This window comes from Erithacus rubecula (genome assembly GCF_903797595.1).
Source record: "Erithacus rubecula genome assembly, chromosome: 5".
NCBI lineage: Eukaryota > Metazoa > Chordata > Aves > Passeriformes > Muscicapidae > Erithacus > Erithacus rubecula.
Window position 1 is genome coordinate 60,081,077 of NC_136687.1, and position 20,172 is coordinate 60,101,248.

Here is a 20,172-nt window from a genome sequence, read left to right on the forward strand (position 1 = left end):
GAAATGACTGTGCAAACAGTTTTTTGGCTTGCAGGAAGTATTTAAAGCTTCACCCAAGCATCCAGTTCCATTGCATGACTTTGCAATCTCTTGCCCAGCTCGGTGCTGTGGAGGTTTCCCTCTGAACACAAATTCAAGGCTGGACTCCAGAGGAAATGCAGGAAGAGGAAAAGGAGGGATGTGTGCTGTGCCAGGCATTGGAAAGCAATTGTCTGCTCTTCCAGCCAGTCACTCCTCAACTCTCATTCATTTTGTTTTTTATCTCTGTGGCTAAAGAGAAGTGTTTTAAAGATTAAATAAAGACAGCAGCTTCAATGGGAAAATTTGAAATTGTGTGGTAGGGTAGTGGCTAGAAGAGATTGAAATTTTAACAAGTTGAAGTTTCCTGTGAAGACAAAGGGATTTGAAGCTGGGCTCAGATAAAGACATAGTTCAGATAAAGACAAAAATATACACTGTATTTTCACATATATGCATTTTGTGAGAATTGTTCTACAATCTTGTCCTGAAGATAGCAGAGATAATGGTGGGGTCTTATTGAAGAAAAATAAAATTCTAGCTTAAAAGATGTTTTTAAAAGTTTGCATTTAATATAAGTTCAGTATGCAGCCCTCTCAGGGATGGCTGTGGAGGCTGAACATGCCCCATTGACAGGAGGTTTAATCCATACTGCCATAATCTACTTTTCTTAGTTGTTTGTTCATGTCTGACACCTGTTGTAAAATGTGGAATTCTTCCAATGTGCTGCTCAGAAAGCATGTGAGTACTATAGATCCTACTGTGTTTCATTCAAATATTTCCTTTTTTTTTTGGTTTTTTTTTTTTTTTTTTTGTTTTTTTTTTTGGTTTTTTTTTTTTTTTGGTTTTTTTGTTTTGTTTTTTTGTTTTTGGGGGGGGGTTTTTTGGTTTTTTTTTGTTTTTTTGTTTTTTTTGTTCATTCTCTCTATGATTTGGATGCCAATAACCTTCATTTCACCAAAACTCTGAGTAATTTTGTGGTGGAAAATTAATAGCAATAGTGAGCAAAGGGACTGGGAAGGGGCACATTCTGATGCCCCTGTATTACTCAACACAGATTTCTTCAACACTGTTTACAAAAGTCTGCAACAAAACACTCTCAGAGAATAGCAGCAATTCAAGCTAACTGTGCAGAGAGACAGTTTCTAGTTTGTGTAGTTCTGCACTTTTGCATATATTAAATTACTTCATTCCTCTATATCACAGTGAAACTGCTTTCTGGAAAAGGTGTGTGTGTGTCATTAACTGCAGTCTCAAAGTGCAAGCTTTAGACAAAAGAAAGCATGTAATATAATGTGTCAGCAAAGAGCCAACAGGATTATTTCACAATTAAACTAGAATGAAACTTCAAGAGTTTAAATATGAAGCATAACCACTGGTATCCATGGAAACTTTACCCAATTGCAAATCAGAAAAAGGTCATGTTCTTGTGAAGGACTGCATGCTGTGGAGTTTTTAGTGGCATAACTTCTGAGAAGTATATAAATTAAAATATAAAATAAGAACCTGTAGGTGGAACACCCTACTTTTTTGCAAGTAAATCTAGTGGGGTTTTTTTTTAGATTGAAACAAAGATACTGAAAGAGAAAACATTCATAAGTCTCTGCATTAATAAAAGACTAAAGGTTCAATATTACAGCCAAAAAAATTGTGTAGGTTTTTAAGTGTGGTTATTTCATCTACTTATATCCCATCTTTGGTATCATTTCCATGACTAAAAAATAACTAAAAAAGTTCAGAAATCTGATGTTAAGAATAAGGTTGAAGTGGTAGAGCATCATTGAAAATGAAGCTGTGGTAGAATGGCAAACCATGTTCGTCAGTACCAACTTTAATTAGCATGTAGCAGAATTAGAATTGACACAATTTCCCTGGGAGTCTGTGAGAACCTCACAAAAGGCACTGTTGCTTTTTAAACAACTTATTTAAAATGAAGTTATCAAAAAAATAGCCTTCTTCACTTACAATTCTGCTTGTTAACCCAGAAAAGGAAGAGCAGGGAAAAGACCTGGCCAACAACTCTGCAGTTTTAGTACCTCCCTGAGGGTTCTGAGCCTGTTTGGACATGGAACATGGTTTTCTGGCTCAATCCTCTGAAGCCAGGTGCTGTGCTGCAGTTGGGAGTGGAGAGTGGTCAATCTTTCCAGGGTCTGTCCCCTCCAGGGTGTGATTTGTCTGAGGGTGATGAGAGCAGGGGTGGATTCTGTCTCTGCAGAGCTGATTCCGTGAGCCCAGTGGTGCCAGCACAGTCTGTTCACAGCTTGGCTGGGCCTGGGGAGGCTGGGTGTCCATCAGCACTAGCAAGAGGAATCCAAATGGATTTGATGCCTCCAGCCAAGGGCTGTTGGCTGCATGGGTGGCAGCCAAACATATGGTGATGCTCTGGGCTGGAGGGACAGGAGCAGCTGGCTGGTGAGGAGCTGCTGCTGGAGGCTTGTGCTCCCTCTCTCATTTCCTCTCTGCTTGTTGTACTGATGTCCAAAAATATTCACATCCTCCCCACACCCTGGGGCTCTTGCTGAGCTATACCCTGGGGACTCTTACTGAGCTGGCTAGGTAAAAAACAAATTCTGGAAAAAGCCCAGCTTGTAAATTGGGGAGTGAAGGGTGAGATCTGGCATCTTTTTTTGACTGAGTGCACTGCCCTCAATAATGGTCTTTTTCACTGAAAGCAGCAACACTGTTATTATCCCTCTATGGAGTCAGTAGGAAATAAATGAAAGCCCATCTGACTTTAGAAATGAAAATTGATTCCTTCAATTTGGAGACAGCTTGTGTTCTTTCCATTCCTCTTGGAAGCTGAACACACAGAAACTGCTGCGAAAATTAGGATGATGCTACAAGGGGGTCAGAAACAGCTCTCATAAATATCAACAGGAGGGGAAGCACAAACAAACATGGGTACAAAAGACAGTGTCTGTTTGGTTGTGCTGGGGGTAAATCTTGAACAAGAGAGAGGAATGTCACCCAGCTAGAGGGTGCATGGGAAAATATTTCAGCTCCAGTTGTTGTCTTGAGGGAGTTGTTCTGCAGTATGTTCCCAGACAATTTACAGAAGAGTTACTTATATACATTACAAGTTTGAAAGAGTGTTTTTGGGCAATTTATTTAAATATTGAGCCTGGGACTCATTTTACAAGACCAGTGAAATTAGCTAAGATATGATAGATTGCTGCTAGTGTTTTTTTAGAAGTAATATTATATGTTTAGTAGCATTACACAGTTCATTGATATCTCCCCATGAAGCATAATTTGAAGGAATCATACCTAAAAGTAGAAATAAAGAACAGACAGAAGTGTCTCTCCAAGTATTTGTAAATGTGAGGGAGTTTGGAGACAACATTACCATCCTTTCTGTTTTACCTCAGGCTTCAAAATACTTGTTTCAGAAGAGATTATCCACGAGACAGAGATTCCAGTTGCAACACAGCTATAATTATTTTTCCAGTCTTATTCCAGCCTACTTGGGGTGGTGGTCTGGTCATGGCCTCTGGCAGGGCTCCATGCACCTCCCAGTGATTCTCTCCAGAGCTTTAGTAAAATCATCTGTGACCCACAAGGAATTTTACCACTTTGGAACAGTCTCAGTAATTTAAGTATCTAGAAAAATTGCATTTATTAGGTTATTTTATCAAGCTTAGTCAGGTATAATTTTCTGGGGTGTCCTAAAGCTCCAGGATCAGTTAACATGCAAGTCACTCCTAGCCAGCACTGGAGTGCTGCAAGGTCAAACCACTCAATATTTATGGTTGTTAAATCTACTGGGCAAATAACCTAGAATATATATATATCACTAGGACTCAAATGTATTTTACAACACAACATGAAATTCAAGAAAATACTTATGTTCAATCCATTTAGGTAAGAGGACTGTTCTCTCTAAATTATCTTTGATGCATTTTGTTGGTATGGAGCTGGGGAGTTTTGTTTGTTTTTGTGGTGTTTTAAGAAGACTGATGCAGAGTATGTTAAATACTAAAAATAAAATCAGAAGAACTTATGTTGCAGGCAAATTGAATTGGCTGCAGGACAAACAAATTATGACTGAATACAAAAATGTTTAAAGTGGTTTTCATAAAGTGAACATCAATACTGAGCTACTCTGGATGTTTTCTTAATTTTACAAAAAGGATCTTTTTTTCAAATGTGCTTACTTTGAGAACTTCAGTGAGGGAATACAGTGGTTATTTAAACATGAGTGTATGTAGGAGTGTGTTACTCTGACTCAGTACAACAAAATCAGCCCCTGACAAAAACTGTTTTGCAGAGAGCTACAGCCAATTACATCAGAAAATACAATGGGTTCATTATTTATGATTATGCTAACACCAGAAGATAAGCACATTATCTTTCTTTCCCTTTCAGAATGGTGTGTATATATATATATATATATATATATATATATATATATAGTTCAATCACTTCAAGTGTCAGATTGAAAATAACATCCCAGCTGGAGATAAAATAAGAATATTTGTAAAATCATTCATTTACCAAACAATTAATTAAATTCCCATGTTTCTAGAGAGATTTTTAAGAAGTAATTCCAATTTTTACAGGTAAGAGCTGATACAGACATAGGGAAGTTCAAATAACTGGAAACCATTCATGTATAAACATTACTTTCTACTCCAAACCGTACTTGAAACAGGGTGAGAAGCACTTTCAACAGAGAGAGATTAAGGAGATTAAGTAGTTCTAGGAGATTAAGTAGTTCTGCCATATTAATGGCAAAGACACAACAAAATTTAAGACAGTTTAGGCTAAGCAGTGTCATTGGTAGTGGAAACTGCAGCATATTATCTCTTACAGCTATTAGGGAAAAAACCACAATTTTCACTCAAACTTGTGTTTTTAATGAAGTAATTTGATATTTTTGGACTGGCATTTACCACCAAAGCTTGCCAAATGCAGTATGAACTCCAGTGTGGACAAATATCTTCTTTTTAAAGAAAAATATTTTGTGAAATAGGGCAGAGTCTGCTATAGATTAAAGAAAACCACACATTGATATCTATGAGAGTTTAGTGCTAAAGACTCTGTCTTGGCTGGTTTGATGACAGAATATTTTTTTTTTCTGATGGATTTTAAAAGTACTTAATAATTTTGAACAATGAGCATACATTTAACGTATCTCTTAACATACCTGGGTTTTAGTTCCGTCCTTTTCTCTTTTTTCTGCTCAGATGCAGTTTATAAAAAACTATGTGGTTCCCTAACCCAAAACCCTCAATGTCCTGTATCCCATCTACAATAGTAAAAGCAAAGGCTGAGAGACAGTGAGGGGGATGTATCCTAGGTGAAATTTAAGAACATCTTTAACAAAGAAAATGGTACCTGGTTTGCTGAACATGAAACTTGATCTCCAAAATATTACAAATGGAAAATCCACATCTCCATCCTACTTCCAATCTGAATTTTGTTTTTGAACAAGTGTGATCCTTGATGTGGAGCATGATTAAGAGAATATTGGAGTATCATCAGCTGGCTGTCCAAGAGAAGTCCTCAGGACCATTTTGACCAGTTAGAGAGCAGAGAAAAACAAAGTACCAGCACCAACAGGATCACAGCCAAGAGCCTTAGCAACCACGGATTACAAAAACTTGTTTGGAGACAGGAGCAGCATCAGGAGGAATGTAGTATCCTCATGGTATGTCCTGTACTACTCAGAGTGAAGGTAATTTTGTGTTCTCTGTGTGTGTTTGTTTAGCTGGAGGCAGTTGGGAGCTGAAGTGATGAGTAACAGAGATGCATGTTTAAATTTAAATGAAGGCTTCAGTTTAAATTAGGATTCTGGGACTTGCAAGAAAGTTCTGTAAGAATTAGGAATTTGGAGGAAATGCAAAACTGCAAAAGGCAGTAAAATAAATGACAGAGTCATTAAAAAAATAAGAAAAAATAAAATAGCAGAAATTAAAGAGTAGAACACTGGTTTTAGCCCAGAAACTGGCAAGGAGCTCTGCATAAGCAGCTCACTCAACTCCTGCAAAGCATAACAAGATGGAAATTATAGGCAGAAAATACTTATTACGTTATGCAGGCCATTTTCCAGTGCTGGCAGAGAAGTGGAAAGTACATCTCGTGTCACTCTCATGTCCCCTCTGGCTATATTGGGAAAAGGCACGGATAAACTCTGCAGGGAACCCCACCCAGTCCCTTCCAGCCAGAGGCAGCTAAACAGAGTCTGAAATGCTGGGAACTGGGAGGGACATCTGGGGATGCTCACACAGGTGGGAAACCCCTTTACTGTGTGATTTGCAGTGCTTGCACTGGACCTGCCTGCATGGGAAGTGAGCAAATGCTGAGATGATAATCGGGTTTGCTGTAAGAGCTGTTTGTTCTCTCTTTGTGCTCATGCACCGAATCCTTCCCTTCCTCCTTTGGGATGTACTTCCCTGGGCCATGGATCATTTCTGATGGCCAGAATACCCTCCAACAGGATACTTGTCAGCAATTTGGAAATTTTGCAAATAAATTCAACCAAACCAAACCAAACATCCATTAAAGCAAACAAACAAAAATCATGGGACTCTTCTGACCTAGTCAGAAAATTGTAAAAGAGATTTGAGAGTTTCATTGGAAAGGGGGAAAGTCCCTTTGACTCACCTCAAGCAGCTGACAACTAAAAATAAAAGTTTTAAACTAAATGAGATCTGCCTCTCTTTCCCATTTTATTGCTGTTCAGCTCTGTGCTCTTTTTATTTTTTTTTTTTATATTTATTCTGGTTTTGAAGTTAAATTCCTGTAACCACTACCACCAAAGCCAGGTCACATGTGTAGCAATTCAAGACTAAGTGATTTTGTGAGTCTTTTTCAATCACTCAACTACAGGACTAACTACAGCTTCCAGAAAAGAAGTGTTTTCTTTTCTTTTTTTGTTTCCCTGTTGAAATCCATTCAAATAATTTTTTTTAATTGCATGTTTTTATATGTTGGCAGAATACTCTGAAACCGTCTGACTGGGCTTTTGATTTGTTTTATTTTTTGCAAGCACAGTTATACTTACACTCCCCTTCTGTTTGCTGAAGATGGTTGCTGATGTGACAAAATAAAATGCAGTCCCAAGCAGCCAGTCAGACATTGCTGTAAATGACATGGGGCATGCATGTTTGAGTAGGACAAAGAAACAGACACAAAAAATATTTTAAAATGTAAATTATTCATCCTAGCTTGTGAAAGGTATAAAGGGAACTAATTATCAACTTTAAAAATCAAGGAAATTTTTTTTTTTTTAAAGAAATAGTCTGGCATCTTGAAATGTGAAGCAGTGGGTTAAAGGAAATTAGTAGTTAAGGAAGCCAAACTGTGTTGGAGTCTTCTTTTAATGGCAAAAATATCCTGCTCTTCTCCAAGGCTCCAGTCAGAAAATATTTTTTAATTGTTACCATACCATGTCTGGGAGATCTGAGAGCCACCAGCTTATGAGGAAGTGTGGGTGTGAACTTTGTGGTGTCAAAACTGCTGCATCCTTTGAAGTCATAATCACTGTGCAGATTTATATCAGCTATAGTATCTTGCCAAACTGATGAACTGATCATTGCTGTGTTCTGGAGAAGAATGGCCTTTGATCTCAGGTACTTTTTAATGAAGGGACAGGTCAGAGTTTTATGTTCTACCAGGGCTTTCCTGGTTATTAATATTTATTAATAACTAGGAAAAAGATTCACTTTTCCAAAACTAGGACAGACTGCTCTTGTTCTTGGGGATAAGAAACCCCCCAAAATGGAAACCCCAAGCCAAAAGAAATCTCTACTCAATATACATATGTAAAATTGCTATTAAAAGAAATAGCTGTTTAATATTAGAGTGTTCTAAAAAAGAAAAGTCATATTTTTTTTTTTTTACTTTTACTCTGATTCTTCCTAGGGTCAATTTAGGAATCCTAATGAGGAAAGGGGAAAAGACAGGGGAAAATAGGGGATGGGTGTAAATACTCTCACACTTTCACGATGAAAGACCATTAAAATAAATGCTAATCAGCTATCACTTTTTCTTTATATAACTTTATAATTATATCTTCCTTTATAATTTGAGAAACAGGGAGATTTTTTTTTTAACCTGTAAAACATGAGTTAGAATTTTTAACTATGAAATTAGAAATTAAACTGAGTAAGTATTGTGGCTTCAATCTAGTTAAGCTCTCTGTGAATATTCAACTTTAAAACACTAAAGTTAATTTTGTTATTTACTGCCAGACCATAACATGTTTCTATACCTATTAATTTATCTCCCAAATGATTACCAATTGGTTTATTACATGGAGGTAGATAAAGGTCAAGCAAAATAAAAACTAGATGGACTGTATGGCAGAGAAATGCATAGATATGAATCAGACTAATAGGAATGGTGTTATACTGCTAGAAAGATTGATACTCACCATCATATAAATTGGATAATATTTTAAGTAAATGCAATATTAGCAGAAACTGGTAAACAAGTTGGGGAAAAATATGAATGGTATAAAATTTTTATGCTTATTTTCATAGGCAGTCACGCAACAAACTAGTTTCTCTTAGGGAGAATGTGTTCTGAGAGAAATGAAAATGGAATGTGAGAGTGAGATAAGTGGTCCACATTTTTTTTCAACATTTTTTTTGTAAATGTACATTTTTTTGTCATTTAGTGTTTGTCTGTGTTCTGAAGCATATAAATATATAATAAAATTTGGTGGCACACAGAGGGTTTTGTCCCAGTGAAAAAAAATAATATTCACAATTTCTAAACACTTTGAGTTACAAAAGCTGTTGAAATTGTATTATAGTTTCATTATTTTTATAAGTAGAAAATTACATTATTGAAATATTTTTCTGATACAAAAAACTATAAATGTGTGTATTATTTTCGTATTTTGAAACAAAATATAAAGTTAAATCAGAATAGCCAAAGACTTTTATTTGGTTACTTGTAATATGGAACCAAAAATACCTTATTTTTTTCTGGCAAATAAACTGCTTCTTTTTTTTTCATTATTAAATTCATGATACTATGTCCTATTCCATTATAATCTAAATGAGACTTCCATATATAATGTTTTCAAAATAAACTTATTGTTTTGACTGTCTGTTATCTTCTTACTATTCACATTAACAGTTGGGCTCAAAGATCTTAGAGCTTTTTTCCAAGCTAGACAAATATTTCTGAAAAAGTGTCTGTGCTTTCTGACATAATGGCAGCATGTTTGTGACAGCAAATCCAACTGCTTAATTGTATATTGCTGGAGAGAAATAATTTTATTAGTTTTTAGAGAGGCATAGTAGCATTTGAAAGAAAACAAACCACTCCATTTGCGTTGTCTGTTTCAAATTTTTTATTTTTATTGGAAGGTCAGCATTCTCAACCAAATATGAATATAAATGAAACTAAATTTGTGTACAAATCATTATGCACTACTTATTGAATTATGAGAAATGATTGTTTTAATTTCTGTTTGAGGCAATTATTGTGGCTACCTGATGGGAGGAGGAGATAAAGTTCTGTCCATTTGAGGTGTCAATGAGCTATTGACATTCTCCATAAGTCTTGCTCTTGCAAGCTTAATCCTGCTCAAACTAAAGCCTAAACACAACCAAAGAACATCTGCAAACTCTCCACCACCCCTTGCATATTCACCAGCATGTAAACAGAGCCCGTGAAATGATAGCAAAGGAATGTGAACTACAATTAATCTGTCTTCACAAAGTCCATTTATAAATTATTGTAGCTGATCCTCCCTCTATTTTTAGACAGGGAAGGAAAAGCTGGCCGTAACATATCCAGACATTCAACAGCTACGAGGGCCCCACTGGGGGGAAAGATGCACAAAAACCCAAGAGTTCTGGGAAACCTGCTCATGATGCTGCTCATCACTGTTTCCATCCTAGATCTTCAGATTTGTGCTAAATACAGCAAGTTCAGCATGAGTATTAAACTGAAAATCAAGAGCAGAGCTTCTGTATATCTATACATGTGGCATCCTGATTCCACAATGAAGTGAAAACCAGACTAACACAGGTACAATCAGGTCTGGTTTTCATAAGAAGAAGGGAGATGATCATGGTCATGACAACTATATTAAGTTCTATTATCACTTGAGGCACACCCTCTTAAAAGTTGGCTGCATGTCCACTGAAATATGTTTTAATGCATTTACAATCCTTTCAGAAGCCAACAAATATTTGAATTGGTCTGTGAGGCTTAAAAAGTCAAAAAAACCCCCAAAACAACAACCACACACTATCACAAAACCACAGAATATGCTGTGCTGCAAGGGACCCATAGGATCATTGAGTCTAACCCTTAGCTCTGCTCAACACCATGCCCAGGAGTCACACCATGTGCCTGAGAGTTTTGTCCAAGTGTTTGAACTCTCTCTTCCTTCTCCCAGACTTGTTTTCTTTCTTTTTTTTTTTTTTTTTAAATTTTATTTTTTGGTTTGGTTTGGTTTGGTTTTTTTGGGGTGTTTTTTTCTGATGTCGCGTAAGTGATCTCTTCTGTATTTTCAATTTTTAGTGATTCTGAGGATATCTGGGGGACTAAATCTTTAGCACTATTGTTAGTTATTTTTTGTGTGTGTGTGTCTTTCAGCAGTGTCTAGACATCCCAGTGTGAACTGAAATCCCACTGTGAAATAGGCAATGGAAACACATGATGAAAACAAACTCATGCAGCTGGGGAAGAAGTAGGTAGAAACAGGTAACTTTTGGACCAAAGGTATGTGGGCAAAAGACAGATGCAAGGCAGATGAGAATCTATCAATACCAGAATTACCCATGAGTAAGATGGAATTTTGACAGAAAGCAGAAATCTGAGGCTGCCTAATTAGGAAAAAATTGATCTGAAATTTAAAATGAGAATGTTTGATTCCACTATTGCAAATGGTGTTCAGAGACAAGGTATTTGCTAACAGTGTATTTCAAAAGGTTTAGTGGCTTAAACTTTTTCTTACACCAAAAAAATCTTTTCTACTCAGGACAATGCAGACACTTGTAGGTTGCTCTACAAACTGGATCCTGATAATGCACCTCATTAGGAAAATCATTGCAATGCTTTGGAGGATGAATGAAATTAAATATTGTTGTATTAATTGTTAATTCCTGTTATCTATATTATGCTTAGACTAACAGCCAGTGGACTCACAAGAATGTTAAACAGGTGATCATGATATTAGCAAATTTGAATTAGACTTTTAACTCTTACCAAATTTTCTTGAGCTTTTCTGAAGAGATTCTTAATCAAAATGCTGCTACCTTATGATCTAAATATTCAAAATATTATTGAGCATAACAACTCTTCCAGAGAGAAAAGTTAATGGATTTTCAGCCAACATCACCAAGAACCTACATCTTTGCCATGATTAGTGACTTGTATCATCTTTCTTCAAACAAACTATTGGAAGCTGTTTGTTTTCAAAGCTTGCATTAACAGTGGCCCTGAAATATTTGAGAAAATTAGGTTTTCAAGGCTCAATACCACAAGCACAGAAGGAATTTTATTGGCAAGGAATAACTTAATTAGCATGAACTTACATGAATGAACTTACATAGGAAGGCAACATGAATGTCAGTCCTAATGTGCAATATCTATAATTTAAGTAGAAAGTATGTATTTTATAAGTGTAAAAATCTTATTCTTTTAGATAAAATGATCATAGGAATAAAGATAATGTATGTTTGGAAAATCAAAATCTGAATTACTTGCAGTAATCCCAAAAATACTGTTTTCTGATGAAAGTAGATTAACTTCTATGTCATAGTTAGAATTCCTTTGGAATTCATGGAGTAGTTCAGAGGGTCAAAACCCAAAGGTGCAAAAACTTTTATGGACACTGAGGGCATGAACCTGTCTTTAAAATGGGGATGGTGATCCCATTTCCTATGCAACTAAGTCATAAGTCATTATGTTTTCATTTAAGCAAAGATGCAAAGTTTTCTGGCTAGAAGCAGCAGTATGGATGATACCAATCAAGTAGAATAAATTTCTTAATTTACATGTAAGCAATATAATGTTTTTCAAAATTTATCCACGTTTAATCTGTCCTAAGGATGTACACCCTAAGATGGATGTTGCTTTTATAAATACATTTTTTAATTTCTATAGAAGGATAAAAGATTAAATTCTTTAGCAAAGCTCCTGAAACACTGTAGTCTGTGAGTGGTGAGGCATGAATAACTGTGTGAAACTACAGGAGGGAAGCATTTGCCTTTTTTTTCCTCTCTTGCCTGCTTTATGGTTTGTAAATGATAAATGAAATTTACTGGCAATGCCCTGCAGTAATATTTCAAATTATGTTACAGAATACACTGTGAAAAGTACTGAGTTATAGCAGAACCAAAGAAAAAGGCCCTAATTTTTTTCTTTCTGGAAAAGTGTGCTGTATTAGAACATTTGTCACCCAGTTTCACTATTACAGGATGCCACAATGCATCAACTTCCATGGGCTGAAATATTTGATTCAATTTAAATAACTTTAAAATCATGGCCACTATTAATATTTAGACTTAGGAATTCAGTGAAGTGAAATGCCAATTTTACAGTGTCACTCAGGGCAGTGGTGGGTGCCCCATCAGCCCCAAGAGCAAGACAAGGTGTGGCATCACCCCTTGCCCCCTCCCATGGCAGAAAATGTTAGTGGACACATTTTTATGATGTTTCATTTGTTAAAGTCGTTGAATGGTGAAAAAAACAAGATGAAAAAGACATTCCCCTGAGCCAGGGCCGTGGGTAGTGCCTACAGTGTCCTTTCAGCCCTTTGAAGCAGGATCCTTTTGTTGGCTCGGGTGAGTGGCAGCTCTTTAACATTCTGAACCTGCTGTGGCTGCTGGGGCAGTTCATCACCAAAGAATAGAAAAGAGCCTCTGGCATATCAAATAAAAAAAAAAAAAAAAAAAAAAAATGGGAGGGGGGAGGAAGGGAGGACAGAGAAAGTGTCCAGCACACAGACTGTGCATTGTGCTGGCAGGGTTTCCAGAGCCTGCCGTTAGGTATATTTCATAATGTGAAAAGACAGACCAGTTTTGGCCCCCTCGCCTGGTGGGATCAGTGCTGTCACTGCCATTTATTTTCAATCCCCCATGATTTCTGTATTGCCAACAACCCTTTTTTGCATAAAAATGAACCATAAAGGCAGTCAAAACACCTGCTTTGCTGACAGCCCCGATTAAAGCTTTGATTTATCCCCCAAAGTGTGAGCTGATCTGCTGTTCCTGGGGCCTGGCTGGTGTGTAATTCATCGGGGGCTGAAGGTCTCCTTTCTGTCTCCCCAGCTTCAGCTGTGGGCTCCTTTTGTACCTGCTTGAGAGCTGGGCTAACTCTGAGAACACCCACCCCAGCTGGAGGCTGGGAGTTTTCCGTCCCTACTTGGTCCATTTTATTAAGTGACAGTAAATTACAGGACTAATTGGAGAGGCCCCCAAGAGCAGGACTGCGTGGCCCCACTCCCACTGTGGCTCTGGGGAGCAGCTATTCCAGATGGAAAGGAATAGTGCTGGTTACTCCCACTTCATGCTTTCCCATCACTGAAAAGATTGACATCTGACGTGGAAATTTTGGGTCGTGTGGGAGCCCCTTTATAGCCAAGTTTTGTTCTGTGGTCTTAAACCTTCGTTTCAGGGACTGCAGTGCACAGTGGATTTCTCCCCAGGCTGAAAAACAGCACAGCATGTGGGAGTGAGCTTTTCAAGCTCTTTTGGGGCCATTGGGTGGGAAAGTTAAAAAGCTTTATCACTGTAAGTGTAAAAATAGGTATTTCTTAAACCTTCTGGAAGGTTAAATTGGGTCAGAGTTTTTTTTCAAAAAGCTAGCTTGTATCCTGTGTATGAATCTCTTCCTGCCCCCATCCCCCCAAATAAATAAAAGCAAACAGAAAACCAAACCTCAGCCTCTAAAATACTTAAGACAAAATTGCCTTGTGAGTATATTTGACTTATGCACCATCATTGATCCATTAAACCACTAAGCTGTTATAAGAATGCAGAGCATGGTATGAAAGAAGGCTGAGCAAATCCTTGCATGTGGATCAACGCTCAGAAATTTCTCAAAGTGAGATTTCTTTTATTTGAAATGTACTTTTTCACTGCAATGAAAACATTCTGAGAAAAAAAAATCTGTATTATTTATAAATTAAACAGGAGTAAACACGATTATTTAAATTCCAACTCTTTGTTCTGAAAAAAGACTTGTTTTTGAAATGTTGATTAAGTCAACACATAATCTAACACAGTACATATGCAATATGACATTTTGTTAAGATCAAAAAGCTTTTTCATTTGACCAGGTGTACATTGGAAAAAAAATAAAAGTATCAGGAGAGACTGAAAAAGCTCTGTGAAATTAAGCCAAATCCATAATAATAATTCCCTGTTTAAAAAAAAGAAGTCAATTTTCTATTGCTGAATTGCTGGGAACTGGAGCACTAATTTAAAAACAGCTTTATTATAGATTGTTTAAATGATAGAAATAAATGTAAAGTTTACATTTGCAGTTGATTTAGCACTTGGCATAAGTCTAAACTGCAGACAGTTTTCCTGACTGTTTGGAATGTAAAGTAATGGGGCAGTTGAATTTGTGAAGTTGAGCAGATCTGAGCCTCGGCAGCACAAGGGCTGCTGTGAATTCCAGAATTCCAGAATTCTGCAGAATTCCAGAGCACGAGAGCATTCTGTGTTCAGGTGAGATAGGCATGAGCTTGTCCTTGCCTGGGTGATTTCCTTGCACAATAGGGTGTGGGCACAGGGTGGACAGGATCCAACCAGCCTCAGCTAAATGTTGGCAGCACATGTGCCAAGACATTTGAGCTGCCTATTTAACCCTAAAAGTCTGGTCTGGGATCTCTGGGGGCTTGGAAGTATTACTAAAGCAATCTCAATTCATAAAAATTGAGAGCTTTGCAAAGCCTGTCACATCTCAGGTCTGCAAGAGCATCTAGGTGGGTGTGGGGTTGTACAGAGGAACAGAGAACACAGCTGCAGCAGTTTTTAATGTTAGAGAAACTTCATCTGGAGGCAGAGGGAAGGAAAGACACTAAAACATCTGCTTATTCTTTATTTATCAATGCCTTTCTCATTCTTGGCTTACCCACCCTACAGTATTTCCCTGCTTAGGTTGGCATGTGTTTTACAACCCTACATACAATAAATGTAATTCTTGATTTTAAGGCTGGAAAATCTCTTGCATCTGATATTCTTTTATATAGAGCAAAACCTCTTTAACAAAATCTGAAGCAGTTCATGACAAAAACAAATAAAAAAAGAAAAGCAAAGGTCAGAAACAAAGCCAAACTAATTTTGCTTTGTTTGTACAAAGGAAGAGACATTTTGCATGAAAATGGTCAGTCCTGATTTTTGCCTAGTGCATGTGAGCTTATCAGTCTTGACATTAGTTTTAGTTCCTGCTGGAGGGAAAACTTTCAGTCAGCTATGACTAGCTAATGCAGATTTGAAGAAAAGACACACACACTATGAAGTGCTGGCTTTTTTTCATTTATACAGAGCATATAAGAATTTTTTCATGTCTCCGTCATCCACACCTGCACCTGTCCCATACAACATTTTACACTGACCATTCTTTGCTTCCTCCAACTTATTTTGTATCTGTGAATGAGAATTAAGTGCCTTTCTCCTAAACTTTCATTTCCATGTACTTTCTCTCTTTTATTGAATGTATGAGCTGTATATATATATGTATAAACATGTCTCACAAAGTCTGTAAAACTCTAATGCACGTTAGAACAATTCTCTCGTAAGAAATTCAGAGATGTTTAAGATATTGCAAAACCATATGAGAAAGTCAGTTCCTCTTTTGTTCACCATATCAAATTCAGTGGCATCAGAAAACATAATACTGAATCCTAATAAAGTATTCCTAATGGAGATAAAGATTAATTATGCAGATTAAAACCTTGAGGGAGCAAGAGAGGTGGAGCAGTGGATGTTGTGAGGCAGAGGAAACACCCTGGAAAAGGGCTCAGAAAGTGCTATACCTTGAAGGTTCTCACAGTGCTGTTCTTTATAAAGAAATAGTAATGACTGTTATTAACTACATAGTAAAAAAAAATTGAGGTCTTAATAAACTCTGTCTAACAAAATGAAGGAAAATTTTCAGAAGTAACTCTCCAAGCAGAGAGATTGGCAGCCCTGATAAAGATTTGCAGTCAAATCTCTTTAGGTTCAGGTAAGCACAGGAGAAGGAGCTGAATGAAATTTTGGCAAATATCCACTGCTTAGCTGGGATTGAAAATAGAAATGAAAAAGAAAATAGAATAAGAGACCTATACCTATTATTACAGATATGTAAATACATATTTTATGACTTTATAGATCAGTTTTAAAGTATTTTTCTGGTAAAATGCTTAGTTTTACTTTGAAGTTCCCCTTTATAAAACAAAATTTCCTTCTTATACAAACCAGAGCAGCTTTATGAATTTTAGATCACCCATAGCACATATAGCAAACTTTAGATGTTAGGCACAACTGGTTTGAATAAAAAATTTACTTCTCTTTTTTTGTCTTTAAAATGTTACTTAACCAAAAAGATATTTTAATAAATGCATAAAACATGTTCATCAAAATGCAAAATTAATAGAGTGCATATTTCCTTGCAGATACTTTTGTAATTGGTTTTGCCAAGGGTAGTTTAGTTCAGATGCAATCCCTGTTTGTTAACTGAGGGCCTATTCATTATATTTTATATAATTTCACTGTATTTTCTATGTAATGTATTATTTATACTGTAAAACTTTAATTTTAGCCTTATTACAAAATGGCTTTATTTATTACTATATGCAATCTAGACTCATATGAAAAAGGACAGGAGCAACTTGCAGTAACAAAACATGAACTTGACCTCACAGGGATGTATCATTTTCCAGCTGCTTGAGCTGGACCAGAAAAAAATACTTTGTTAAAAAACATAAATATTTGTTGCTCACAAATATTCAGAACCAAAGTCTGGGTACCACCCTGGGGTTATATTGTTCAAGGCTTTACCTCTGGCTTGGTTTTTCATACTTGTGCAGTGTGCAGAACTCCAGCTCTGCAGGGTGACCTAGGAGAGTCAATGAGACTTCTCACAACACACTTATGAGGAGCAATCTCTCCTGGGAGAAGAATCCAAACCAATCCTGGCTAAATTTAGGCATTTAGGGATGCTGTGCCTGTCCAGAAAGCCAGCCCTGGGAGTACAGCATGCCAGAGAAATACTTCTCATCAAACATCTGGTGGTCTAGAAACAAAGGGAAAAAGAGGGACCTGTAGTGCATAGCACTAGAGGTATATTTTCTCATCTAAATAAAAAAGATTTTTTTTTTTTCTTATGGAAGAAATAGCCAAAAAAATGAGAGTGGGCTGCTTTCAAGTATAAACAGAAAACTTAACAGCCTGGCAATTTTCTCTTTTCTCAACAGTACCACATAATCTGTGCAGCAATAACCCAGAGATCTGTTATAAAAAGGTTTATATATATGGTCAGAGTAGAGTAATTTCTTTCCAAGCATTCTGATAGCTGCCAGTCACAGTTACCTCAGGTAATGCCTGGCTGGGCTCAGTGAGTTCCCACTTGACAAGAGCTTTCCTAGGACAGACATAACCAGAGAGAAAAATGTATTCAAGCTGTGGGTATGGATGCCTCCTTTTACTGACAAGTGTGTGCTTATATTAAAAGTGTAGAATTGAAGAATGATGAATCATAGGATCACTGAGTTGGAAGGGACCTTAACATTTATTTCCAGTCCCTTGCTGTGGTTAGGGACAACTTATATAGACCAGGTTGCTCAAAATCTGAAAGTCTCTAGGATCAGAAATACCCTAGAAATGCAAACAAAGGAATTGGCAAAAATTAAAGTAACTGTAACAAAGCTTGAGTTTATAAGGGTTAAGTGTTTAGCTTTGATTAGTCTGAAATTATTTCTCTGCATATACCTAAGGTGACTCACCTTTAATACTCTCTTTTAGAATCTTCCATTGATTTTACTGCTGAAAATTGCAGCCAAAAGCAGAAAAAGAACATTATAAAAATGTTTCAGAGCAACATAGCCTTCTGTCACACCATGTTTTGAGTCTGCATTTCTAAGTCTTAAAGCTTGAAGGGAACAGCAGGACATCAGTAGTTCCTGCTCTCTAATTAAACACTGATGACTCTGCCTACAATTTTATTTTAAACAAAAATGTTTGCTGTAACAACAAATTAACAGCAAAGAAATCGTGTTTGCTTTCCCAGTTGGTTCAAATGCCAATGGATCCAGCACAGGTTTATAAATTCCTTTAATGGTTTTGTTCACAGTCTTGAGTGATTTGCTCCCAAATATCTGACTTTATATTCATATATCCTAAGTAAGCTGCATATATCAAGGAACCAGGTACTGTATCTTCTATCTGCCTACAAATAGCTCATCTTCCTCTACAGAGAACAGAAATGCAATTTGAGTTACCTTTTTAAAGTCAAAAGATGTTTTGAAAGCCAAGTATTCTTTAGGTTAACTATACTTACATTTTGACATTTTATCCCCCTTACTACATAAATCTGCTTTTGAGTATATATAAAGAATCCACCTATCAATGCTCCAGGCTAGTTCATCTATCCTGTTCTATCTCATTGTCTGCAATCATTCTACATTTTACTGAAGACCACACCAGACTCCTAAGCAATATCAAGTTTGTTCATCTTTTATATAGGTGTTGTTTATTGAATGCTCATTCTGGCCATGTCAAAGAGGATAAAGAGCTATTTGAGATACTTTCCCCTATTCCTTAAAGATAATTAGATTAAAAAAAATGGCACAAAAGAAAACATTCCTTATAGCAAACATCTACTTAGAAATCTAAGACTCTCTGGAGAGATGAATGCTTTTCTGTGACACTCTCTTTAATATTATCAAGTCAAACTCAAGCAATTTTTCAACACTTGTACTTGTCTTTGAATAACAACTACTCCTGCTTATGTAAAAAAATGTGGTGTGTTTGAGAGTGTGTCTTTTGTTCTAAGTTTCATAGTTGGCAAAAAATAATATCTACTCCATAATGCTAAAATTGCACTTACCAACAAGAAATAAACTCTAATTGTAAGGATTTCTCATTACAATCTTTATCACAACTTCCATCCAAAATTTTAAGGCCTAACATTAAATTTCTTTTTTTTCACTTGGCTGCATCTTGCAAACAGTGAATACAACCAATGTTTACACAACAAAATTATTGAGTGGCAAGGCACAGAGTTCACTGGCACAAGTTCTTGGATGTCAGAATACTTTGATGAGATGCTTATAAGAGACACCTAGAGCTTATCTGGAATATGAGATAGGTGATTATTTTGGCAGAGCCCTGTGCTATCCTGCACAAATATCTTGGCTCATTCTATGACACTATGAAAAATGTATTTAAAATGTTGTTTTCCTGGAAAAAAAAAATAGCACTTGATTCAAGGAACAGACATACCAAATAAAAAAATCTCTTCCTGTGTGCTTTTTTTTTTTTTTGTGCTGGTGTTATTAAATAATAATATACTTATGAAAATAAAAAAAAATCTTTTTTTAAAAGAGCAGCATTTTTACTTGACATTGTCATCTTCTGTCTGTACACTGACATGTGGATATGTGTCAGCCCAGAGGATATTTTTCCAGTAACACAGTGTTCTGAATAAGTTATTCATGAACAGAGGAGCAAGTTTCATTATCTTCCTGTTTGATTGAGAAAACAACTTCAACATTCTCCTTTAACTTTGTATTCCAAACATTGTCAAGTTAACCTGAGATTTGAATGAACTTTCTGTCTGTGGTAAATCCTAAACCAAATCTGACACGACTTAAACATGTTTAGTGAACAAACACTTCCTGAGGAAATGAACAGAAAGAAGAAAGAGGAGATCATGCTGCATGTTTTGCAAGAAAATCCTGAGGCATCACGACCATGAATTTTTTTTTTTCCTTTTTCTATTTAGTAGGGCAGACATTTGCTGAATTGCTTAAGAAATGCATTTCAAAGGATGTGGAAAGTAAAAGCATATGAACAATTAGCAGGTGACTAGAAGGTAGCAAAAGCAGAGGATGCCAGAAAACTGACTGAGATCCCAAGGATGGGCATTCACAGTTCTCAGACTCCCTCTGTTTCCACTCTCAAGTGGTGCTGTAAGGATGGAATTACAAACTAACTTAATCCTCCAATATAACCTTCCATAGCCAGCAGGTGA